General features: G+C 45.6%; 1 protein-coding gene across 2 annotated transcripts in view; it reads right to left on the bottom strand.

Annotated features, from left to right (window-relative positions):
• The window catches only part of BASP1 (brain abundant membrane attached signal protein 1), an 81,474-nt gene that overhangs the window by 35,636 nt on the left and 26,442 nt on the right, over positions 1-19,396 (bottom strand). The window contains exon 1 of one of the 2 annotated variants that reach the window (XM_066579204.1): positions 18,200-18,309. The exons of the other annotated variant lie outside the window; for it this stretch is intronic. The gene's annotated coding sequence lies outside the window, so the exon portion shown is untranslated. Of the gene's footprint in view, positions 1-18,199; positions 18,310-19,396 lie in introns of those variants that run through there. 2 annotated transcript variants of the gene reach the window in all.

The following is a 19,396-nucleotide window of genomic DNA, read 5'->3' as shown; positions in this document are numbered from 1 at the left end:
AACATGCAATGGTAAATGCTTCTTCCCTGCCCACAAGTGGAAATGAACTATAATTTTCCACTCGCGGGGGAGAATCGCAGCATGTTCTAATCTGTGCATAAAAATCGCATGGACAATTCCACTGCAGTCAACGAAAGCAGTCCGTTCCCTGATACTTCTGCTTGTGGCGGATCCGAAGAGGTGAGTATAGGGTCTCTGGGGGGCGCCGGGTCTGATTCGGCTGCGAGATTTCGCAGTCAGAGTTTGACCCGGCCGTGAGCAGGGGGCCTTAGACTAGACAAAGGTTAGATTTGGGAACACTAACACGTGAATGCAGATCAGGACAGGCTGCAACTCAAAGGGAAAGCAAAAATACTGTATTTGCAAAGTTGCTCAACTCTTTATGTACATTACCTCTAAAAGTCAACTGTAAAACAGTGTCCAAAAGGCGAACCTGTGCTTTCAGTATACAAAACTATTTTTCTTTTAGAGATCCATATTACAAGAAACTTTTTTGCATTGCTTTGCAGAGAAAGGGTTGAGACCTCGTGCTACATTGGGGGCAGGGATAATGGGTGTTGCAGAATCACCAATACGTTATTGCTCCTCAAGATACTATATAAAGGCCTACTATAAAGCACAGAGCCATTTACTAAGTACTGTATATTACATATAACACTCAGTATCTAAAGAGGAGGCAATTGTATAACCCAAGTACAGTGTAAAACTAGTTTGCATGGGTGTGAAAGTATTATGGTGATCTTACACTTGATATTCAAGGGTTAATATTTATGCTGTCCTTTTAGTAAGGGTTGAGCGGTTCCTGAAAACCATATTTAGTCATTGTATCTTCATTCTTTCACCAAGGTACAGTAAGCAACACAAATTAGTAATCAGTGTTAGACTGTGTAATGATTTGCCACTTTTTACAATAAGGTGTAACTTGGGATGTTTGACCACTGTGATTGGACAATATTAATATTGAAAAATAGAACAAAAAAGTATAAAGTGAACACTGAGCTGGTCCTACCAGAAAGAGCACAGTGGTGACTTCACACAGTTGTCTCTTGTTCTTTCTCCGATAATCGCCATTAATTTTGGCACATGAGAACTCCGATTCTGGTAGCCTTGTTGCCGATTCTAAAATTTAAGGCAGTATGCCAACAATTGGGGAGAGACAAAAAAAAAAAAAAAAAAGTTTGTACGGTTTGGGACCTACATGTAGAAAGTTAATGACCTGGCCATGGTGTTCATTGCAGATTTATGGGATTTCAGTTCGACGAGCAACATGAACAGATGATACATTGTTAATTACACATCAAGGATAGTTGCTCCCCAAACACACAACTGCAGCAGAATAGCAGCCTAGCTGGCAAATCCTAATTTATTCCGGAGCACTCAGGGCATGGCACTTTCCAGAAAGCATTTGCAACTCATTAAATTGCTTGAACTGTGTCTGAAAATATCTGCACCCAACCTATTTGGCAGCCTGTGAAATTATAATACGCCAAACAAGCTCATCTCTTCTTGTAGCAAACAATCATCGCCTCACTGCATTTCTACAATGCATTATGAGGAGGATTTGGCATTATTACATTGTGCCATTTATTCCAAGGCTACAAGTTTAACTGTTTGCATGCCTCAGATATCAGCTGTGAAGGCCATTTACACCTTAGTAACTTTTTTAATCCCTCCACTGTGTGTAATAATGTGTTGGATCATGTGGATTCTTGCCCCCTAGTGCGGCTCTGGGCTTTATATCTTACTGCACTGCAAATGGGTCTTAGAAGCCGGGAGCACAAACCCAAGACATCATCAATACTATCTATACACACAGCAAGAATACTGGGAAGATGGGGCGATCAGCAAATAACTGTAGGATGAAAGCTCATTAGAGACCTTTCACACGGGACAGAATTGGCAGCAGACTCTGTTGTGTAGAAGACATGGCACCAAATCAGTATGTGAAAATTTGTATACGGAATTGGTAAGGGCTTGATTCTGCTGGGGGGTATAGCCCTGTCAAATCTGCATGCAGAAAAAGGACATGTCACTTCTTGAAGCAGAAGTGTGATTTTCTGCGTCACAATCCCGCACATGGCTTATGCCCAATGACAGGGCAAAATTCATGTGTCTTCGCCAAAAACAGCGGCAGCAAGCCACGGAGATGGAATTCACTGCAGAAGATTCCACCGTGATTCCGCTGTGTGAACTCACCCTAAAGGCCTGGCTGCAGACAGCTTCCAGTAACAACCTGGGTACAAGCAGCTGAAGGGCTCATGTCCACGGGGAAAAGAAGAATTAAAATCCGCAGCGGATTATAACTCTTCTCCCGCACGCGGATCCGCACCCCATAGGGATGCATTGACCACCCGCGGGTAGATAAATACCCGCGGATCGTCAATAAAAGTGATTTAAAAAAAAAATGGAGCATGAAAAAATCTGGACCATGCTCCATTTTCATGCGGGTCTCGCGCGGGGACGGCTCCCGCGGGCTTCTATTGAAGCCTATGGAAGCCGTCCGGATCCGCGGGACACAAAAAAAAAAAAAAAAAAAAAAAAAAAAAATCACATTTTACTTACCCGCTCCGGTTCTTCTCTTCGGCGCCGCGCCATCCTCTCTCAGCCGCGGCCGGATCATTTTGCTTCGGCCCGGCGCATGCGCGGGGCACGTCACCGACGTCATCGTGCACATCCACCGAGCCGAAGAATGAAGATCCGGCCGCGACGAGAGAAGATGACGCCGCCGCGAAGAGAAGAAACGGAGCGGATGGGAGGTGAGTTTATTGTCATTTATTTTTCTTTTCAGCGCTCATGTCCGCGGGGCAGGAGGGACCCGCTGCAGATTCTACATGTAGAATCCGTAGCGGGCCCGATTTTCCCCGTGGACATGAGGCCGAAGACAGGATACATTGCATTAACTAAATGCGACAACGCATCCTCTATATATTTAATTTTCATCGGCGCAAACAGTCATGTCCTGATTCGGATTTACATTCTGCATTAGTCTGAAGCCGCATTCACTCTACCGCTTGTTATTTAAAGCAGTCAACAGATAAACAACTTAATGGAGCGGTTTTACTGCAACGGGCGGGCTGCACTGCATTCCCAGAGAGGTCGCCCATCAGCAGAAATTAACCAGCTGTTGTAAGGAGCATCGAGAGTCATCGCAACAATCTCCAGCACATGCAGAAGGCGGCGGAGGAGAAGACAGGTTGTTACTCAATACAAGTAGATCTGCTAAATCCCATGACGTTACATAGAGTTTTTCTACAAAGACCATTTACCACGTTTTCAGGGACATCCACCTATTGGAAGCCCCAATTATGAGAGGTAGAGTCCCTGCCGGTTCATTACCTATTCGTATTGTAAAACCTAGAGGCCCATCACGGATTGGTTCAGAATCGAGAAAGGTGTCCGGCAAGGCTGCATTCTATCACCAGTCCTTCTGTACGCAGAAACAATCAGAAGGTGATGCAATCTGGACCAATCAGAAGTCGAAGTCAAAAATCTGTGGCAGAAATGTCAACAACCTCCGATATGCAGATGACCCCACCCTGCTTGTGGAAAGTAAAAGGGATCGGGAAAACCTTATCCAACGGTGCAAAAGGAAAGCAAACGCATGGGACTCAACAGCAAGAAAACGAAAGTCATGACCGCGGTAGGCAACGGTACAGTGAACACAAAGATTAACAACAAAGAAGTCGAGACGGTCCAAGATTTCATCTTCCTTGGATCCAAAATTGATCAGAGGGCAATCTGGACCTGAGATCAAGAGACGAATTACACTTGGGAGGATTGCAATGTAAGGGATGGAAAAGATCTGGAAAAGCAAGGATATTAGCACTGCAACAAAACCAGACTGGTCAATGCAATCGTCTTTCCCAAAATGACGTATGGTTGTGAAAGTTGGGCGCTCAGAAAACAGACAGAAGGAAAATTGATGTGTTTGAACTCTGGTGCTGGAGGAGAATGCTACGGATACCTTAGACTGCCAGGACGACGAACAAGATAGTGTTAGATCACGTCAAACCGTAAATATCACTAGAGGGCAAAATCATCAAACAGCGGCTCTCTTTTTTTTGACTACGTGATGCACGCTAACTCACTGGAAACAGGACTGATGCTTGGCAAGGTCAGTGGGACGAGAAGATCAGGATGTCAAACAAGATGGGTAGAGGCAATCAAAGCCTCCACGAACATGTCAATCGCTAAACTGAAAGAAGCCGTGAAAGACAGGAATGCATGGAGAACATGGATCCATGGAGTGACCGAGGGTCGGAAGCGAATGAACGGATCATCATCATCAGAGTCCCCATCACCAACGTTTTGTGCAGTATTTTAGGAGAAACTTGCATTTTATCAGCACATGGAGGACTATTTAAAGTAGTCCTGGGTAGTCCTGAGCTGCAGGCCAACTCCACCCACTCTGCTCTCCAGCCAATGATTGACTGCTGGCTGCCTATTACTGTGCATAGAGAGTAGCCAATTATTGGCTGGATGGCGAGGTAGGTGGAGCTAGCCTGCAGCTCATGAATATGCATGACTACTTCTGTGACTGGTTACTACAAATACAAGTTTCTCCAAAACTACTGCACAGACATATCCCTGTAATCAGTGTGACCGGTACTACCTCATGGTGCTCTCAGAGGGCTGCAAAGAGAGGAGTCCCACTAAGCTTCGGTGAACAGCCAGAGATGTGTTAGAGAACTGTATAAATGTCACTATCCTAAAGTCACCATTATTGGGATCAGCAGCAGAATATTCAGCATAAGCCTCACACGGGCGATTCTCCTACGCTGCGGCGCATTTCCCTCAGAAATTCTTCCATAGTTTGGGAGTTTTGTTTATACGGTGTTCACCATTTGATGAAAATGGTATCAAAGGCAGACTGGGGTCACACGGGTCGTATTCTCAGCGGAAAGCTCACAATTTTGCCACAGTGAAAAAAAAAACGCAAGATTTCCGTCAGGAAAGTGCTTCTTTAAAACCCGGCTAAGTGCCGCTGGTTTTGGAGCGGCTTCGCTGTGTGCTTTTCTGTTGTGGCCGGCGCTCCCATAGAAGAGAGCACAGCAGCAGAAAAAAAGAATGTACATCCTGCGTCTCGGGAATCCGCGCCACTTTGCCGCCCTGTGTGGACGAGATTTTCCACAAATCCCGTCCACACGGCCGGCTAACACTGGGCTTAGCGGCTGCAGGCAGATTTGCCGCAGTGAAATTCTGCAGTAAATCCACCCCATGTGAACCCAGCCTAGGGGTGACTTCAGACGACCGTATATAGGCTGGGTTTTTATGCCTGGTGTCACTCTGTGCAGGGGGAGGAGGCTGGAAGAGTCAGGAGCAGTGCACTGAGCAGCATGTTAGACTCTGCGAGAGGCAGGGCCTAGCAAGCTGGGTTATATGGCAGGCATGGCGGCCTTTGTCACGCCTCCGCCTGCCAGGGGAACCCACTGCTACCTTGCAATCACACTGTGGGGCGCTAATGGGTGACATAAGAGTCCCTTCCCTCTGTCATCTGCTTCCTTGCTACAGTTGCTATTGATTCTGGTATGTAAAAGGTTAAACTACCAGGAACTAAGATTTCTCCAGTCCTGGCTGTTAGAGCAGGAGCCTGGCTGTCAGTCAGCCAAACCACCACCTTAAAGATGCCTGTACAGGCTTAAAAAGTCAATTAGTGCAGTCAGTAAAAAGGCGTAATGGCCGTCACTTAGGTTCTAAATGTAATGAATGCGGTTTTACTAAAGGTGATCCAGGGGCAAACAAACTGTCTGTGCAGCTGCAAAGTGGTCCAGAAGAGGGCAGGCCACCACCGCTGAACCTCCAGAAGAACTAATATCCTTCCTCACACGATCCTGGCTGGCATTCCTGTTGCATGATCTGTGCACAGCATACCTCCTCCTAAGGCCAGCTGCACATGACCCGCAGCGGGATCAGACCCTGTGCCCATCTGGTGACCCTGCGTACCTGTCACAGTCTTACTTCTGTACTGTGGATGGTCCTGATGGCTTGCTGGCGGACATGCGCAGTACAGAATTTCCTGCACCGTCGCTAGGCGATGATGTGGGTCCCACAACTTTTCTGCGATGTTGATTGCGGAAGGACCGCGGGTCGGACGACTTCTATTGACATCACTGGAAGCCATCCATGCAGGGGCCTGCACAAAAATAAAACCTACCGCTCGGGAGCAGGAAAAAGTGCATTTCCATAGCATGTTATGTGCTGAACGCCCGCCACGGATTCCACAATTCAAATCCGGCCGTGTGCAGCCAGCCTATGTGTCTAGCTCCCAGAGCATTGGGCTTGCATGATCCGCTGAGAGGGGCACTATTACTAAGTGGAGACACAGAGGGGGTGCCAAGTGGAGGTGGTAGTGGCTGGATGGGTAAAGCATGCAGAGACAAACCATGGCTGAAAGCAGTAATCATGGCGATCTGAGACCAGATAAGAAAAACGAAGGCAGGCGATTCCAATGCTAGAATGATATATCAGGATAATTGTAGGCTGGGATCCCATTGACTTCAATGAGCGCTGCAGCTGCACTTACAAGTATCGGCCACTACAGAGGGGGCGAAGTAGCGGCTTTCGCTCTGAACTCTGTGTATACAGGTGCCGTCATTGGGAACTGGTCAACCATGGTCCGGTGCAGCAGACCCCAGCTGGTCAACTATTAATGACCTGTCTTTAGGATAGGGGTCATCAGTATTTTCATGGAAAATACCTTTAAAATGCTTTGTGTTAAAATTAGTTGCTGGCACAAAACCAATGTACAAATAAAGTTAAGTCACACATATGTGCAGATGCCGCTAGTTTCACTGGGCGGTCAAACAAGGCCATTCCTTGTGAAATCAGCCATTATAAATGTGGCTTCAGGGTTGCAAATCGCTTGATGCAAATTAGTGCATATGGCTCCCTCCGATAGGAAAACTATAAATAGTGCGAGCCGTGGCATCAAGTCAGAATCTCTTCCCATTGCCGAGTCCACATGTTCTAGCGAGGTTGTGCAACTAGCAATCTTGTCACAACATCTAACATGTAGCCTCACCGGCACGAGCAAAGTGGAGCAGTTACCCAGATACTAAGCAGGCAGATACTCGTTCCTCTAGTAAAGCGAAGAGGAGGGTCCAGAGACGGACAATTTTACAGGTAGAAAATGGTGTTAAAAAAAAAAAAGTGCATAAAGCATGCTCGATCCTTAGGCCAGGCTCTCGCAGGTGGATTTGTATTGCATATCCAGCGGTAAAGCATGGTTATTGAAAGGCATCCGTTTTCGTTCACTTGGATACAAACTGCGTATTCCATGAATGGGAAAAAAAAACCCGCAGAATTCTCCATTTTGTTACAGAATCCATGTGGACGGCCTCCACTGATGTCAATGGAGACGGTCTGACCCTGCAGCCTATACGCAAATTAATACTGGGTATGGGCTGCGGGTACCTGTGTCAATTGACCGCCGGTGAACCTCCGCAGTACAAGTTAGTGCTGTACGCAGGATCACTGGCAGGGCTCACAGTGGGAATCTGCTGTGGGCCTTCCACATGTATAATCCGACCCACCTAAAAGGGAACCGGTCACGTAAACCAAGTTATGGTGCTGTTTGGGAATGTGACAGGCAGCCGGGTGATACATTTTTTTTTTTTTACAAATATTCCCCCATCCAGCAGCATCCTCTTTTGATGGGATTCAAATTTTCCAGCTTTGTGGGATCTGTTTAGGCACCATCATAAATCATGTCGTTCGAGCTGAGCTGTGACAAGCCCCCAAAATGAGGAAAAAAGAAGGGGGCTTCTTCCAGCTAATTTCGTGGTGGGCAGTTAGAAATTATAAGTCTTGGGAGATTGAAGTCAAGGGGGAGTTCAGAGTGAGTCAGGAAAGAGATCAGTCGGTGTGAGATGGAGAGCAAGAAGCAGGGGGGAGGAATGGACACAGCTAAGCTTCCTTCTCCTCTGTCCTGTTTATTAGAGATGCCTTATGTAAACGTTCCAAGAAATCCTGTGTGCAGCAGCTAATAATTCACCCCAACGCTGAGAGAAACAGTTTTCCCAAATCTGATGTCCCCGCCAAGCCAGCTCTGCTTTCTACCAGACATCAACTTCAGACAAGCAGTGGAAAATCTTCATGTGAGTTTTGTAAGTACTAAAGAAATATTAGCTAGTGTTTCAGGTAGGCAAAACTGTTAGTTGTGTTGATAAAGGGGTTAAATGTTCAGTTATTGTCAGTCTCTCTCTCTATATAGCACCCAGTTAGCTCAGATGCTGCCCCCCCAAGGCTGGTTTATCTGTGCAAAAAGTGTACAACTGTGTATATGCCAGTTGTATAGGTCATTTGCTTGGAGTTTAATATTATTGCAGACAGCCATATGCCTGAAAGTAAATTGTGTGCCTGTCATTTACTTAAATACATGAGCTAGTCTTATTTCGGTATCAAGCGCTTTTAATCCAGGCACTGGCGTCACGATTACCTAATTCCATTAGTCGTCCAGATCCTGTTGTATACCTTCAACCAGGGGCGTAACTATAGATTATGCAGGGGATGCGGTTGCGCCGGGGCCCAGGAGCCTTAGCGGGCCCATAAGGCCATTATATATATATATATATATATATATATATAATATATATAAGCCTAGTACAATGAATAAAACATTATAGTTGGGGGCCCCGTTACAGGTTTTGCATTGGGGCCCAGGAGCTTCAAGTTACGCCTCTGCCTTCAACGGTGGGTGAGATTACAAAGAACATGCTGCACTCATTGCCACCGTGACACGGCTCCTCAGCCACATCTTAGAAACCGCTCAGAGTGCAGGCCTCTTCCCGCACATTGCATAACCAACCGATACAGCAGGATTCCTAGATGCCTGACCACTTCAGAGCATAGAGACTTATTGGTCTCAGTTTCAGTAGTTTTCACGGCACAGTCGGTGGGTAGGTCACACAAGCTGCGTCATGTACAGTGCTTACAAGGAGATGCAAGAAGCAAGCCGATGGTCTCTGTGGCAGGGACAGCTGGTTGTTAGCTGTCAGATGACAGCTAGGTACCAGCTCTTACAGCAGAGATCAGAGAAAACCTCCGCTCTCTGCTGTGTTAAAGGGGTTGTCCCGCGGCAGCAAGTGGGTCTATACACTTCTGTATGGCCATATTAATGCACTTTGTAATGTACATTGGGCATTAATTATGAGCCATACAGAAGTTATAAAAAGTTTTTTTACTTACCTGCTCCGTTGCTGGCGTCCTCGTTCCCATGGAGCCGACTAATTTTCGCCCTCCGATGGCCAAATTAGCCGCGCTTGCGCAGTCCGGGTCTTCTGCTCTCTTCAATGGAGCCGCTTGTGCAGAATGCCGGCTCCGTGTAGCTCCGCTCCGTCACGTGCCGATTCCAGCCAATCAGGAGGCTGGAATCGGCAATGGACCGCACAGAAGAGCTGCGGTCCACGGAGGAAGAGGATGCCGGCGGCCATCTTCACCGGTAAGTATAGAAGTCACTGGAACGCGGGGATTCAAGTAAGCGCTCCGGTAAGCTTTCTTTAGGTCCCTGCATCGGGGTTGTCTCGCGACGACCGGGGGGGGGGGGGGGGTTGAAAAAAAAAAACCCCGTTTTGGCGCGGGACAACCCCTTTAACCCTTTACATGCTGCAGTCTATGTGACTGCAGCATGTAAAGGGCTGTCACTGCAGCATGTAAATGGCTGTCACCATCGGACCCCCGGAATGTGATCAGGGGTCCTGATGGGTCCCTGTGGAAGTCCCCTAAAGGGACAAAAAAAAAAAAAAAATTAAAAAAAAAATTAAAAAAAAGTAAAAAAATTATTAAAAAAAAACACTTGTCTCCCTTTACTTTGTAAAAAATCAAAAATACAAAATCACACATGTGGTATCCGTGTGCGTCGTAATGACCCAGAGAAGGAAGTTAATACATTATTTAACCCCTTAATGACATGACCCCTTTTTTTTTTTTCCCCCATTTCTTTTTTTCCTCCCTCCTGTTTAAAAAATCACAACTTGTCCCGCAAAAAACAAGCCCTCATATGGCCATGTCAATGGAAAAATGAAAAAGTTATGGCTCTTGAGACGCAACTGCAAAATTAGTTGAAATTCAATGATTAGACCATTTTAAAAAACCTGCCCTGGTGGGCACGACAGGGTGGTAGGAAACCTGCCACTCAAGGGGTTAAGGGGGTATGAGTGTCTTACTAGGACAAAAATAACATTTTTGAAAATTAGTTTTTCTAAAGTGTTCTGTAAATTTTGGATTTTTTACATAAAAAAAGAAAAACACAATAAAACCAAAAAGTAAAAATGTAGAAGGGAAAAAAAAGTCACACTACTTGAATAAAAGTATTCAAAAGTTATCATAAAGTGGCACGTCAACTTTGAAAAAGGGGGCCGAGTCAGGAAGGGCAAAAACCAACTACAGCAGGAAGGGGTTAAGCAGGTTTTTTTTTTTTTCGCTTTACATAATGAACAAAATCACTGTAATCTGATTCTCATGAAGTTTTATCTGAAGTAGTCACCAAGTAAACTGCGTATAAACACATTCTATCACCAGGTTGGCCTGATAGCATTCTGTAGCGCTCATACAAGCAGTCCGTGACACCGTGAAATTATATTTGCAAATCGTGATCCTGGCATATTCAAAACTGCATTGGACAATGCAAACACAGGTGAGGAGTGCCGCCCCCTCCTGCCGCCACTGGCAAGGGCAGCGCTGAATTTCACTGCACAAACAAGATTTGAAACATATCACCCTTACAAATATCTTACGGTGAATTTCCACAAATGTTGCCAAGGCGGACAGAGGGCTGCAAGATGCAAATACAACCAACGCCTGCACTAGTCAAGGTTTTGTTCAGGGAACATTCTTCACACGGAGGACACAAAGTGATACATTATTAGTAGAGATGAGCGAACGCGTTCGTCCGAGCTTGATATTCGTGCGAATATTAGGGTGTTCGGGATGTTCGTTATTCGTAACGAACACCATGCGGTGTTCTGGTAAATTAAACTTTCTTCCCTGAGACGTTAGCGCTTTTTTTTGGCCAATATAAAGACAGGGAAGGCATTACAACTTCCCCCTGCAACGTTTAAGCCCTATACCACCCCCCTGCTGTGAGTGGCTGGGGAGATAAGGTGTCACCCGAGTATTGAAATCTGCCCCTCCCGCTGCTCGCTATGGATGCATTCTATATGCGCTCAATGGGGCCAGCGGCAGCAGCGCTGACCCCATTGAGAACATATAGAAGACAAATCCTTCTTCTCTGGCACAGCTGTAACAGCTGTAGCAGAGAAGAACGATGTTTGCCCATTGAATTCAATGGAGCGGCAATACAGCATGTTCCACTGAATGCAATGGGCTGCCGGCGATCGCAGGATGAATGGTCGGAAAGGGGTTAAATATATAACCCCTTTCCTGCAATTCATCCAGAAATGTGTTACACTAAAAATATATACCGGCGTATAAGGCGACGGGGCGTATAAGACGACCCCCCAACTGTCACCTTATACGCCGGTAATACAGTGGAGCAAAGAATAAAAAGCATTACTTACGTTTTTAGATGATCTGCGGCGCTCCTGCAGGCTGTCACTCCCTCCTGGTCCACGGCAGAGTATTGCTTTCTCCACGAAAGACTTTAAATCCCTGCCTCCAGAAGCACATGTGCCTTCAGCCAATCACAGCCAATGACAATGATGTCATTGAATGGCTGTGATTGGCTGTGTTTCTGGAGGCGGGGATTTCAAGGCTTGAAATCCCCGCCTCCAGAAACACAGCCTATCACAGCCATTCAATGACATCATTGTCATTGGCTGTGATTGGCTGAAGGCACGTGTCTTCCTGGAGGCAGGGATTTAAAGCCTTTCATAGAGAAAGCTTGTCTGCCGTGGACCAGGAGGGAGTGACAGCCTGCAGGAGCGCCGCAGATCATCTAAAACCGTAAGTAATGCTTTTTATTCTTTGCTCCACTGTATTGCCGGCGTATAAGGTGACAGTTGGGGGGTCGTCTTATACGCCCGGTCGCCTTATACGCCGGTATATATTTTTAGTGTAACACATTTCTGGATGAATTGCAGGAAAGGGGTTATATATTTAACCCCTTTCCGACCATTCATCCTGCGATCGCCGGCAGCCCATTGCATTCAGTGGAACATGCTGTATTGCCGCTCCATTGAATTCAATGGGCAAACATCGTTCTTCTCTGCTACAGCTGTTACAGCTGTGCCAGAGGAGGACGATCTTTATGCTGACAGTGGGGGGGGGGGCACTCTTGCCGCTATAGTGGCTTAATAGTGGGACCTGTGAACTTGAGATGCAGCCCACCATGTAGCCCCTCGCCTGCCCTATCCGTCACTGTGTCATTCCCATCACTTTCCTGAATTGCCCAGATTTTCACACATGAAAACCTTAGCGAGCATCGGCGAAATACAAAAATGTTCTGGTCGCCCATTGACTTCAATGGGGTTCGTTGTTCGAAACGAACCCTCGAGCATCACGGGAAGTTCGTTCCGAATAACGAACACCCGAACATTTTGGTGTTCGCTCATCTCTAATTATTAGCAACATTCTGGATATCTATTGTGTGCAGTTGACATCCCGAGGGGGAAAAATGGTTTCAAGCATGCTCAGAGCAAGCAATCGCTTAAAATCTATAATCAACAGCAACCCTCCGGTTTTGGGACACTTTAAGAGGTTTTCCAAGAATAGAAGAAAAAAAACGAAGAAAAAAAAAAAAAAAAAAGGAAAGAGGGTATTTTTGATATGAAAAGGCGCCACTGTGGTCGGAGGGGTATACCCAGCATTTTGCAGCTTCGCTCCATTCAGTAAAATTAGCCTAAAGCTTTCACTATCCACCAGGTGTAGCCTATGAACCGGAGAGCTGCTCTTCTAGTTAGGGACCTTTCACACAGGACAGAATAGGTCATCAAAAGCCCCACAAGCTGCGGTATATTTTGCACCTACATCTGCAGAGTTGATGATGGCTTAACACCTGCGCGGTTAGACCTGTGGATGTTGGTGTGGCTGCATCCTGCGGTGTAATTCCATACCGTGTGAAAGCTCCCGTTTGCTGGTTTTGCACTGCAGCATTTCCCTGTCTGTCAAACACGGGTGGAGCTTTACAGATTGCTGCCAGCACTCATCACATGGCTTGTATGGATCACTACAGGTGCCATCCACAATCATTGTAGCTCTGACATACTCTGAGTAATAGCATCCTTAAAGTTATTATTCCCCCTCTATTAAGAGGTTACCCAAACAAGAGAACATGAAGCCAGCCATTAAGGAAATGTAGAATTATATGGATAGCATCATTCAACTTTGCTAATATACAGGATTTGTAACTCTTGCAAGGAAAAGTTACACAAAGTGACCATGGAAGTCTAAGAATATTGGACATCAGATCTGGAACAAAGGACCAATTTGCTCACCTCGGCCAATAAAAAGTCCATTGAACACATTCAGTAGCGGTTTTCCAGCACATCGTGAAGATCTAAAGATCACCGATGTGTCAAGTGAGCACCAAGTCCTACGAGTGAAGGCTGCCGCCTCGCCAATCCAGCAGAGCCTTTTGATCTTGAAGAAAGTTCTAAAAGCTTATAGAAAAAAAAAAAAAAGTGTGGGAAGCATCTTAAAGGGGTTGTCCCGCGAAAGCAAGTGGGGGTATACACTTCTGTATGGCCATATTAATGCACTTTGTAATATACATTGTGCATTAATTATGAGTCATACAGAAGGTATTCACTTACCTGCTCCGTTGCTGGCGTTCCCGTCTCCATGGTGCCGTCTAATCTTCAGCGTCTAATCGCCCGATTAGACGCGCTTGCGCAGTCCTGTCTTCTGTCTTCTGAATGGGGCCGCTCGTGCCGGAGAGCGGCTCCTCGTAGCTCCGCCCCCGTCACGTGTGCCGATTCCAGCCAATCAGGAGGCTGGAATCGGCAATGGACCGCACAGAAGACCTGCGGTCCACCGAGGGTGAAGATCCCGGCGGCCATCTTCACAAGGTAAGTAAGAAGTCACCGGAGCGCGGGGATTCAGGTAAGTACTACTCGTTTTTTTTTTTATCCCTGCATCGGGTTTGTCTCGCGCCGAACGGGGAAGGGGGGGGGGGGGGGCTATTGAAAAAAAAAAAAACCCGCTTCGGCGCGGGACAACCCCTTTAAGAGTTAATATATTGCAGAAGAGTTTGTTGTAGCGAAGGGGACTTCTCCAGTTTAGTGGAGCGATTTTTGTGTGATGGTTTCCCAATACAGCTGATTAACACAGACATTGTAAACCATTGTATCGCCTAACCAGTGGTGGCACTCAGTAGCAGCGCAGGGTGGCGGTGCGCACTGTCAGAGCACAAGAGTTCTATGTGCAAGCTGAAATCAGCTGAGTCACAATCTGCACCAATGGTGCGCACTGAAGTGGTTGTTAATGCAAAAATGCTGTGGATGTTGTCACGAAAAACTGTAGCGTTTTCGTCATGTGTGAACGCGCCCATAGGGGGCTTTTACCTTTGCCAATCCCAGCAATGACCCAGACTCATTAATTTTCCATGGGAACAGCCACCTAAGCATTGTTCTTCCCCAAAGATATGCATAGCAGTTGCCCAAAACCAATATGAACGCTCAGTTAACTGTACAGAAAGTTCTAGAAAGTCTTAAGTCATATTGCACTGGATCCATTAAATAAATAAATAAATAAATGCAGTCCAGTGTTGAGCTTCTGCATGCGAACACAAATGATTCAATACTCAAGCCTGTTGCAATGCCAACCCATATAAAGATATTCTTCTGTAGAGCTTAACACACACTTGGAAGTGGAACCTGTCAGTAGGTTGGTATTCATTAATCGTTGATTTTACAGGCATGTCTGTTGTGTGGCTCTGTGCAGTAGTTGACAAAATTACATTTTATTAGCAGCAGCAACACACAGAGGTAGTCCTTAAGTAGTCCTGGATATTCACAGGCTGCAGGCTAGCTCCAGGCTCTTCAGCCATTGACTGTGCATAGTGAGCTGCCAGTGGCTGGAGGGCGGGGTGGGATGGCTGCAGCTCATGAACATGCAGGACTACTTCTGTGTCTGGGTACTACTAATAAAATACAAGTTTCTTTCAAAGTACTGCATAGATGCACAGAGCAGACAGCTCACTGTTAATGGGTGTGACAAGCACTACCTAATGGTGCTCTTCGTGAATACTGCAAAAAGAGGTTTAAAGGGGTTGTCCCGCGCCGAAACGTTTTGTTTTTTTAATTCAATAGGCCCCCCGTTCGGCGCGAGAAAAACACAAGGGATGGGAAGAAAAAAAAAAAGTTTAGTACTTACCCGAATCCCCGCTCTGCGGCGACTTCTTACTTACCTTACCAAGATGGCCACCGGGATCTTCACCCACGATGCACCGCGGGTCTTCTCCCATGGTGCACCGTGGGCTCTGTGCGGTCCATTGCCGATTCCAGCCTCCTGACTGGCTGGAATCGGCACACGTGACGGGGCGGAGCTACGTGATGACGCGTAGAAGGGGGCGGAGCCAGAACTCCGCTCGTGCCGAGACCCAAAAGAAGGGAGAAGACCCTTCTGCGCAAGTGCGTCTAATCAGGAGATTAGACGCTGAAATTAGACGGCACCATGGAGACGGGGACGCCAGCAACGGAGCAGGTAAGTGAATAACTTCTGTATGGCTCATATTTAATGCACGATGTATATTACAAAGGGCATTAATATGGCCATACAGAAGTGTATACCCCCACTTGATTTCGCGGGACAACCCCTTTAAGCTTTTAATTGATTTAACCCAACAACAACATAAAAAAAGATATGTATCATACACAACTACTATGTAGCTGCGGAGTTTGTGTGCAGAGCGGGCTACCCAAGGTAGGTATAAGCTGTGTCTAGCTGACAATGGCCTAATAAAATTAAGAAGAAAAAAAAAAAAGGCTCTGGTAGCGTAAAGTTTCTTTCAAGTCATCAAAAAACTTTGTGGATGAGTAGAAACCGCAGTGTAAAAACCTCATAGCCCCAATGACGTGAGAAAAAAGTTCTATCGCTCTCCCCGTACTGCCTATTGGAATAATATGTCATTTTTACTGTACCATGAATGGGAGTGACGGAGAGAAGGAGGGGACAGTTCTGTTTTTTGGCCAATTTAACACGTTAAAGTTTTAAAAAGTCTCAATATATTAAGATGGCAAATTAAATGGTGCCATATTAGAGAAACACCTTGTTCTTTAAAATCCTGGTGGTGGTGGGTGTGTATGGGGGGGGGGGGGGTAGATGGTGGAGTAGGACATTTGATGGCAAGTATGCAGAAATGTTAAACCTAATATCGGATAGTGAAAGGATTACCAGGTCTCCATCATGTTCCACCTCTCTATCCTACCTTGTATAAATTAAGTTCTTTAAATCTTTCCAGATAAAGCTTTCTTCACGACCTTCCACCATCTTTGTGGCCAGCCTTTAAACTGTTATTTCATCAATGACTTTCTGTATACGAGGTCTCCAGTACTGAACACAGTGTTCCAGATGTGGTCTCACCAGAGCTCTATACAGCGGGATCACAATCTCCCTCTTTCTACTGGTTACACCTCTAGCTATGCAGCCAAGCATCCTACTGGTTTCTTTGCTGTCTGACTGCGTTGTGTTCTCTTTTGAAGCTGTCAGAAGTCAGGACCCCCAAATTCTTCTTTTCCGAAGTCCTGGATATCACAGATCAGCCAATAACAGATCTTCTCCCCAAAGCAGTATTTTACATTTAGAAACAGAACTACAGTTTCCATTGTTTAAACCATGTATTCAGTAAGGCTAAATGGTTGTCCATGTTCGAGATACCAGCAGGTGTATTAATCATAATAAATAGAATAGGACCCAGGACAGACCCTCGTGGTCACCAGTAACTCGTCTGTTTACAATACACCCAGTCAGAGGCGTAACTTGAAGCTCCCAGGCCCCGATGCAAAACCTGTAACAGGGCCCCCAAATATAACGCTTTTTTCAGAGTACTGGGCTTCCTATATGGAGAAGAGAGGCCTTATGGGCCCCCTAAGGCTCCTGGGCCCGGGTGCAACCGCATCCCCTATAGTTACGCCCCTGCACCCCGTAAAACAACTGATATCTAAGCTTTAGCCAACTAATCAACTTTTCAGTAATTTAATCTATGAGATCTTTATGTAGAACTGCATCAAAAGCTCTGCTGAAACCCTGACAACCTATATCCACTGCACCACCTTCCGTTTCTTTGACCACACAATTAGTCTGACATGACCGGTCCTCGGTAAAGTCACGCTGTTCAGGGACCATAAGCAGCAGACATATAGCCCATAAAACATGTTTAAAGACTTAGTCAGGTATGCTTTATCTACATGAGGAATAACACTACATCTCGCCATTATAGGACATTCTGTATTTCCCCCATTGCAGGGTGTACACCCGATTCCCAATCCTCTTAGGACTGGCAGAAGGAGCCTGGCTGTTGCTTAGTTCTATATACTGTGCTGTTTTCTACAGACTGTGTGTTACAGACATTTAGAGAGCAGGATCTGTAGTGCTTTGTGCACACATAAAATCACATTGTTGGGCAGTGTGCAGCAAGAGTGAGCAACTGTGATAGGATTTCTGTAGATAAATTAGCTTGCAGACAGCATTTCTGTGAGCTTCCCCTCCCTCCCCTCCGCTCTCCATGCACAACTCACCCATTCTAACGTTTCCTGACAATTGAGAGTTGATAGTGAACAATAAGCTAGGACGAAGGAAGGGAGACCGCACTAGAGGGATTTCTCAGTGCAAAAACATTTTGGGTAAAGCAGATGTCATACTGACCATCATATAGGCACAAGTGCCAACTAGCAAAAGCTTTGAAAAGTTAGCGCTCATTGAAAAGGCTTTAAAAATGCCTCTATTATATGACCAATTTCACTTTTGCTGTGTCGGATGTGACCCAACCAGACACTTTTCATGGAAAGTCTGCCATTTTGGTTTGGAGGACAGTATATATTTACTGAAAACCAGACCTCAAAATCTATACAACATTTAGAAGCTTCGATTCACTTTTGCTTTTCTTGGTCTACAATCTAAAAAGTGTATTTTGCTGCAATGCGGATACACAATATACAAGTTCCTGAAAACAAGGCCAACAAGGCTACCCCTGACCATCATGTGGTTCATCTGTTTACACGAAAGTTATCTGTCATTGCAATCAAGTTATTAGGAATGTGCCAGAGCAGAACATGAGGTATATCTATTCTACATTTGCACTTACCTCCAACTGATAAAAGTTCAAGTAGCTGAACAGGATATGGAGCGCAGTGCTAGAAAGACAGACTAGATCCTTATCTATAGATAGAAACCTCTCTGCTTAGCAATATATAAGCAATCTCAACTTCCTTCAGGCAGGACATGTTGAAATACTGACATCATGTGCAAATCATTTCTTCATACTCCTGTAACACATGATGTTACTCTACTGATTACCATGACTGTCTGCCACACACTTTTAGAACAGGATCGCTGCAACATAATGGTCGATAGACCACTTCACAAACCTTATTTGTGAAGAGCTAGCGAAGAGAAATCTGCTAGAAGACTAGTAAGTAGGACTTCCATTGCATCACCAATTATAGGCTGGTTTCACCTCTGCACTCGGGGTTCTGCTTTCCTGTTCCATTCGGTGAGCAGGAAAGGGGAATCCCCCCGGCCAAACTGCTCCGTTTTAGGATGGTTCCGAACAGCAGCGAACTGGCCCCATTGACCAGAATGGGTCCGCTCACCTTCGACTCAGCAGCCCAGCTTTTAGCCAGAAGAAAGCGCTGCAGGCAGTAATTCTTCTTCCAGGATTTTGTGCCTAATCTGACGGATTCCGACCGGAAGTTCCAGAACAGATGTGAAACCGGCCTAATATATTAGAATTTGTGATAAATTAAATATTTAGTATTTCTGAGATTTTGAAGACCGATCCAATATTGGGTAGTGCTCAAATTGGAGCAAAAACCAGAAGAATGTAGAACACAATTTCTTTAGTGTCTCACTTATATATCCGGTTAGCCAAATACGTAGATCTAGCCTATCAATTATTTTACTCACAAAAGAGTTGAATGTGCTTTCTATTAAGGCCAACCAACTACCCCAAACTGAGGGAAGAAGCAAGAATATAGTACTTGGGTCCTACTAAAAAAGGAGACCATCCAAAGGAAATATAGATGAGCATTACTGCTAGTGACGGCCTACTGTAGTTCCATCTCTTATGTTCGGCACCATAAAATTATATTAAAGACTAGCCCAGGTACCGGATACAGAACGTGTGCAATACAAAAAAACCGGGACATTTTAAGTAAGAAAAGAGGAGATCAGAACATATGCATAAATATGTGGAAGCACACTGATGCTGATCAATGCCAAGTTCATGTATTGGCTATATATTATAGTGCGGAAGTAAAATGAAAGCTGCTCTGTGATTGGT

This window comes from Eleutherodactylus coqui, chromosome 9, assembly GCF_035609145.1.
Source record: "Eleutherodactylus coqui strain aEleCoq1 chromosome 9, aEleCoq1.hap1, whole genome shotgun sequence".
In the NCBI taxonomy this organism is placed as follows: Eukaryota; Metazoa; Chordata; class Amphibia; order Anura; family Eleutherodactylidae; genus Eleutherodactylus; species Eleutherodactylus coqui.
Note: the sequence above shows the minus strand (reverse complement) of the source record. Positions and strands in the feature narration are given on the sequence as shown.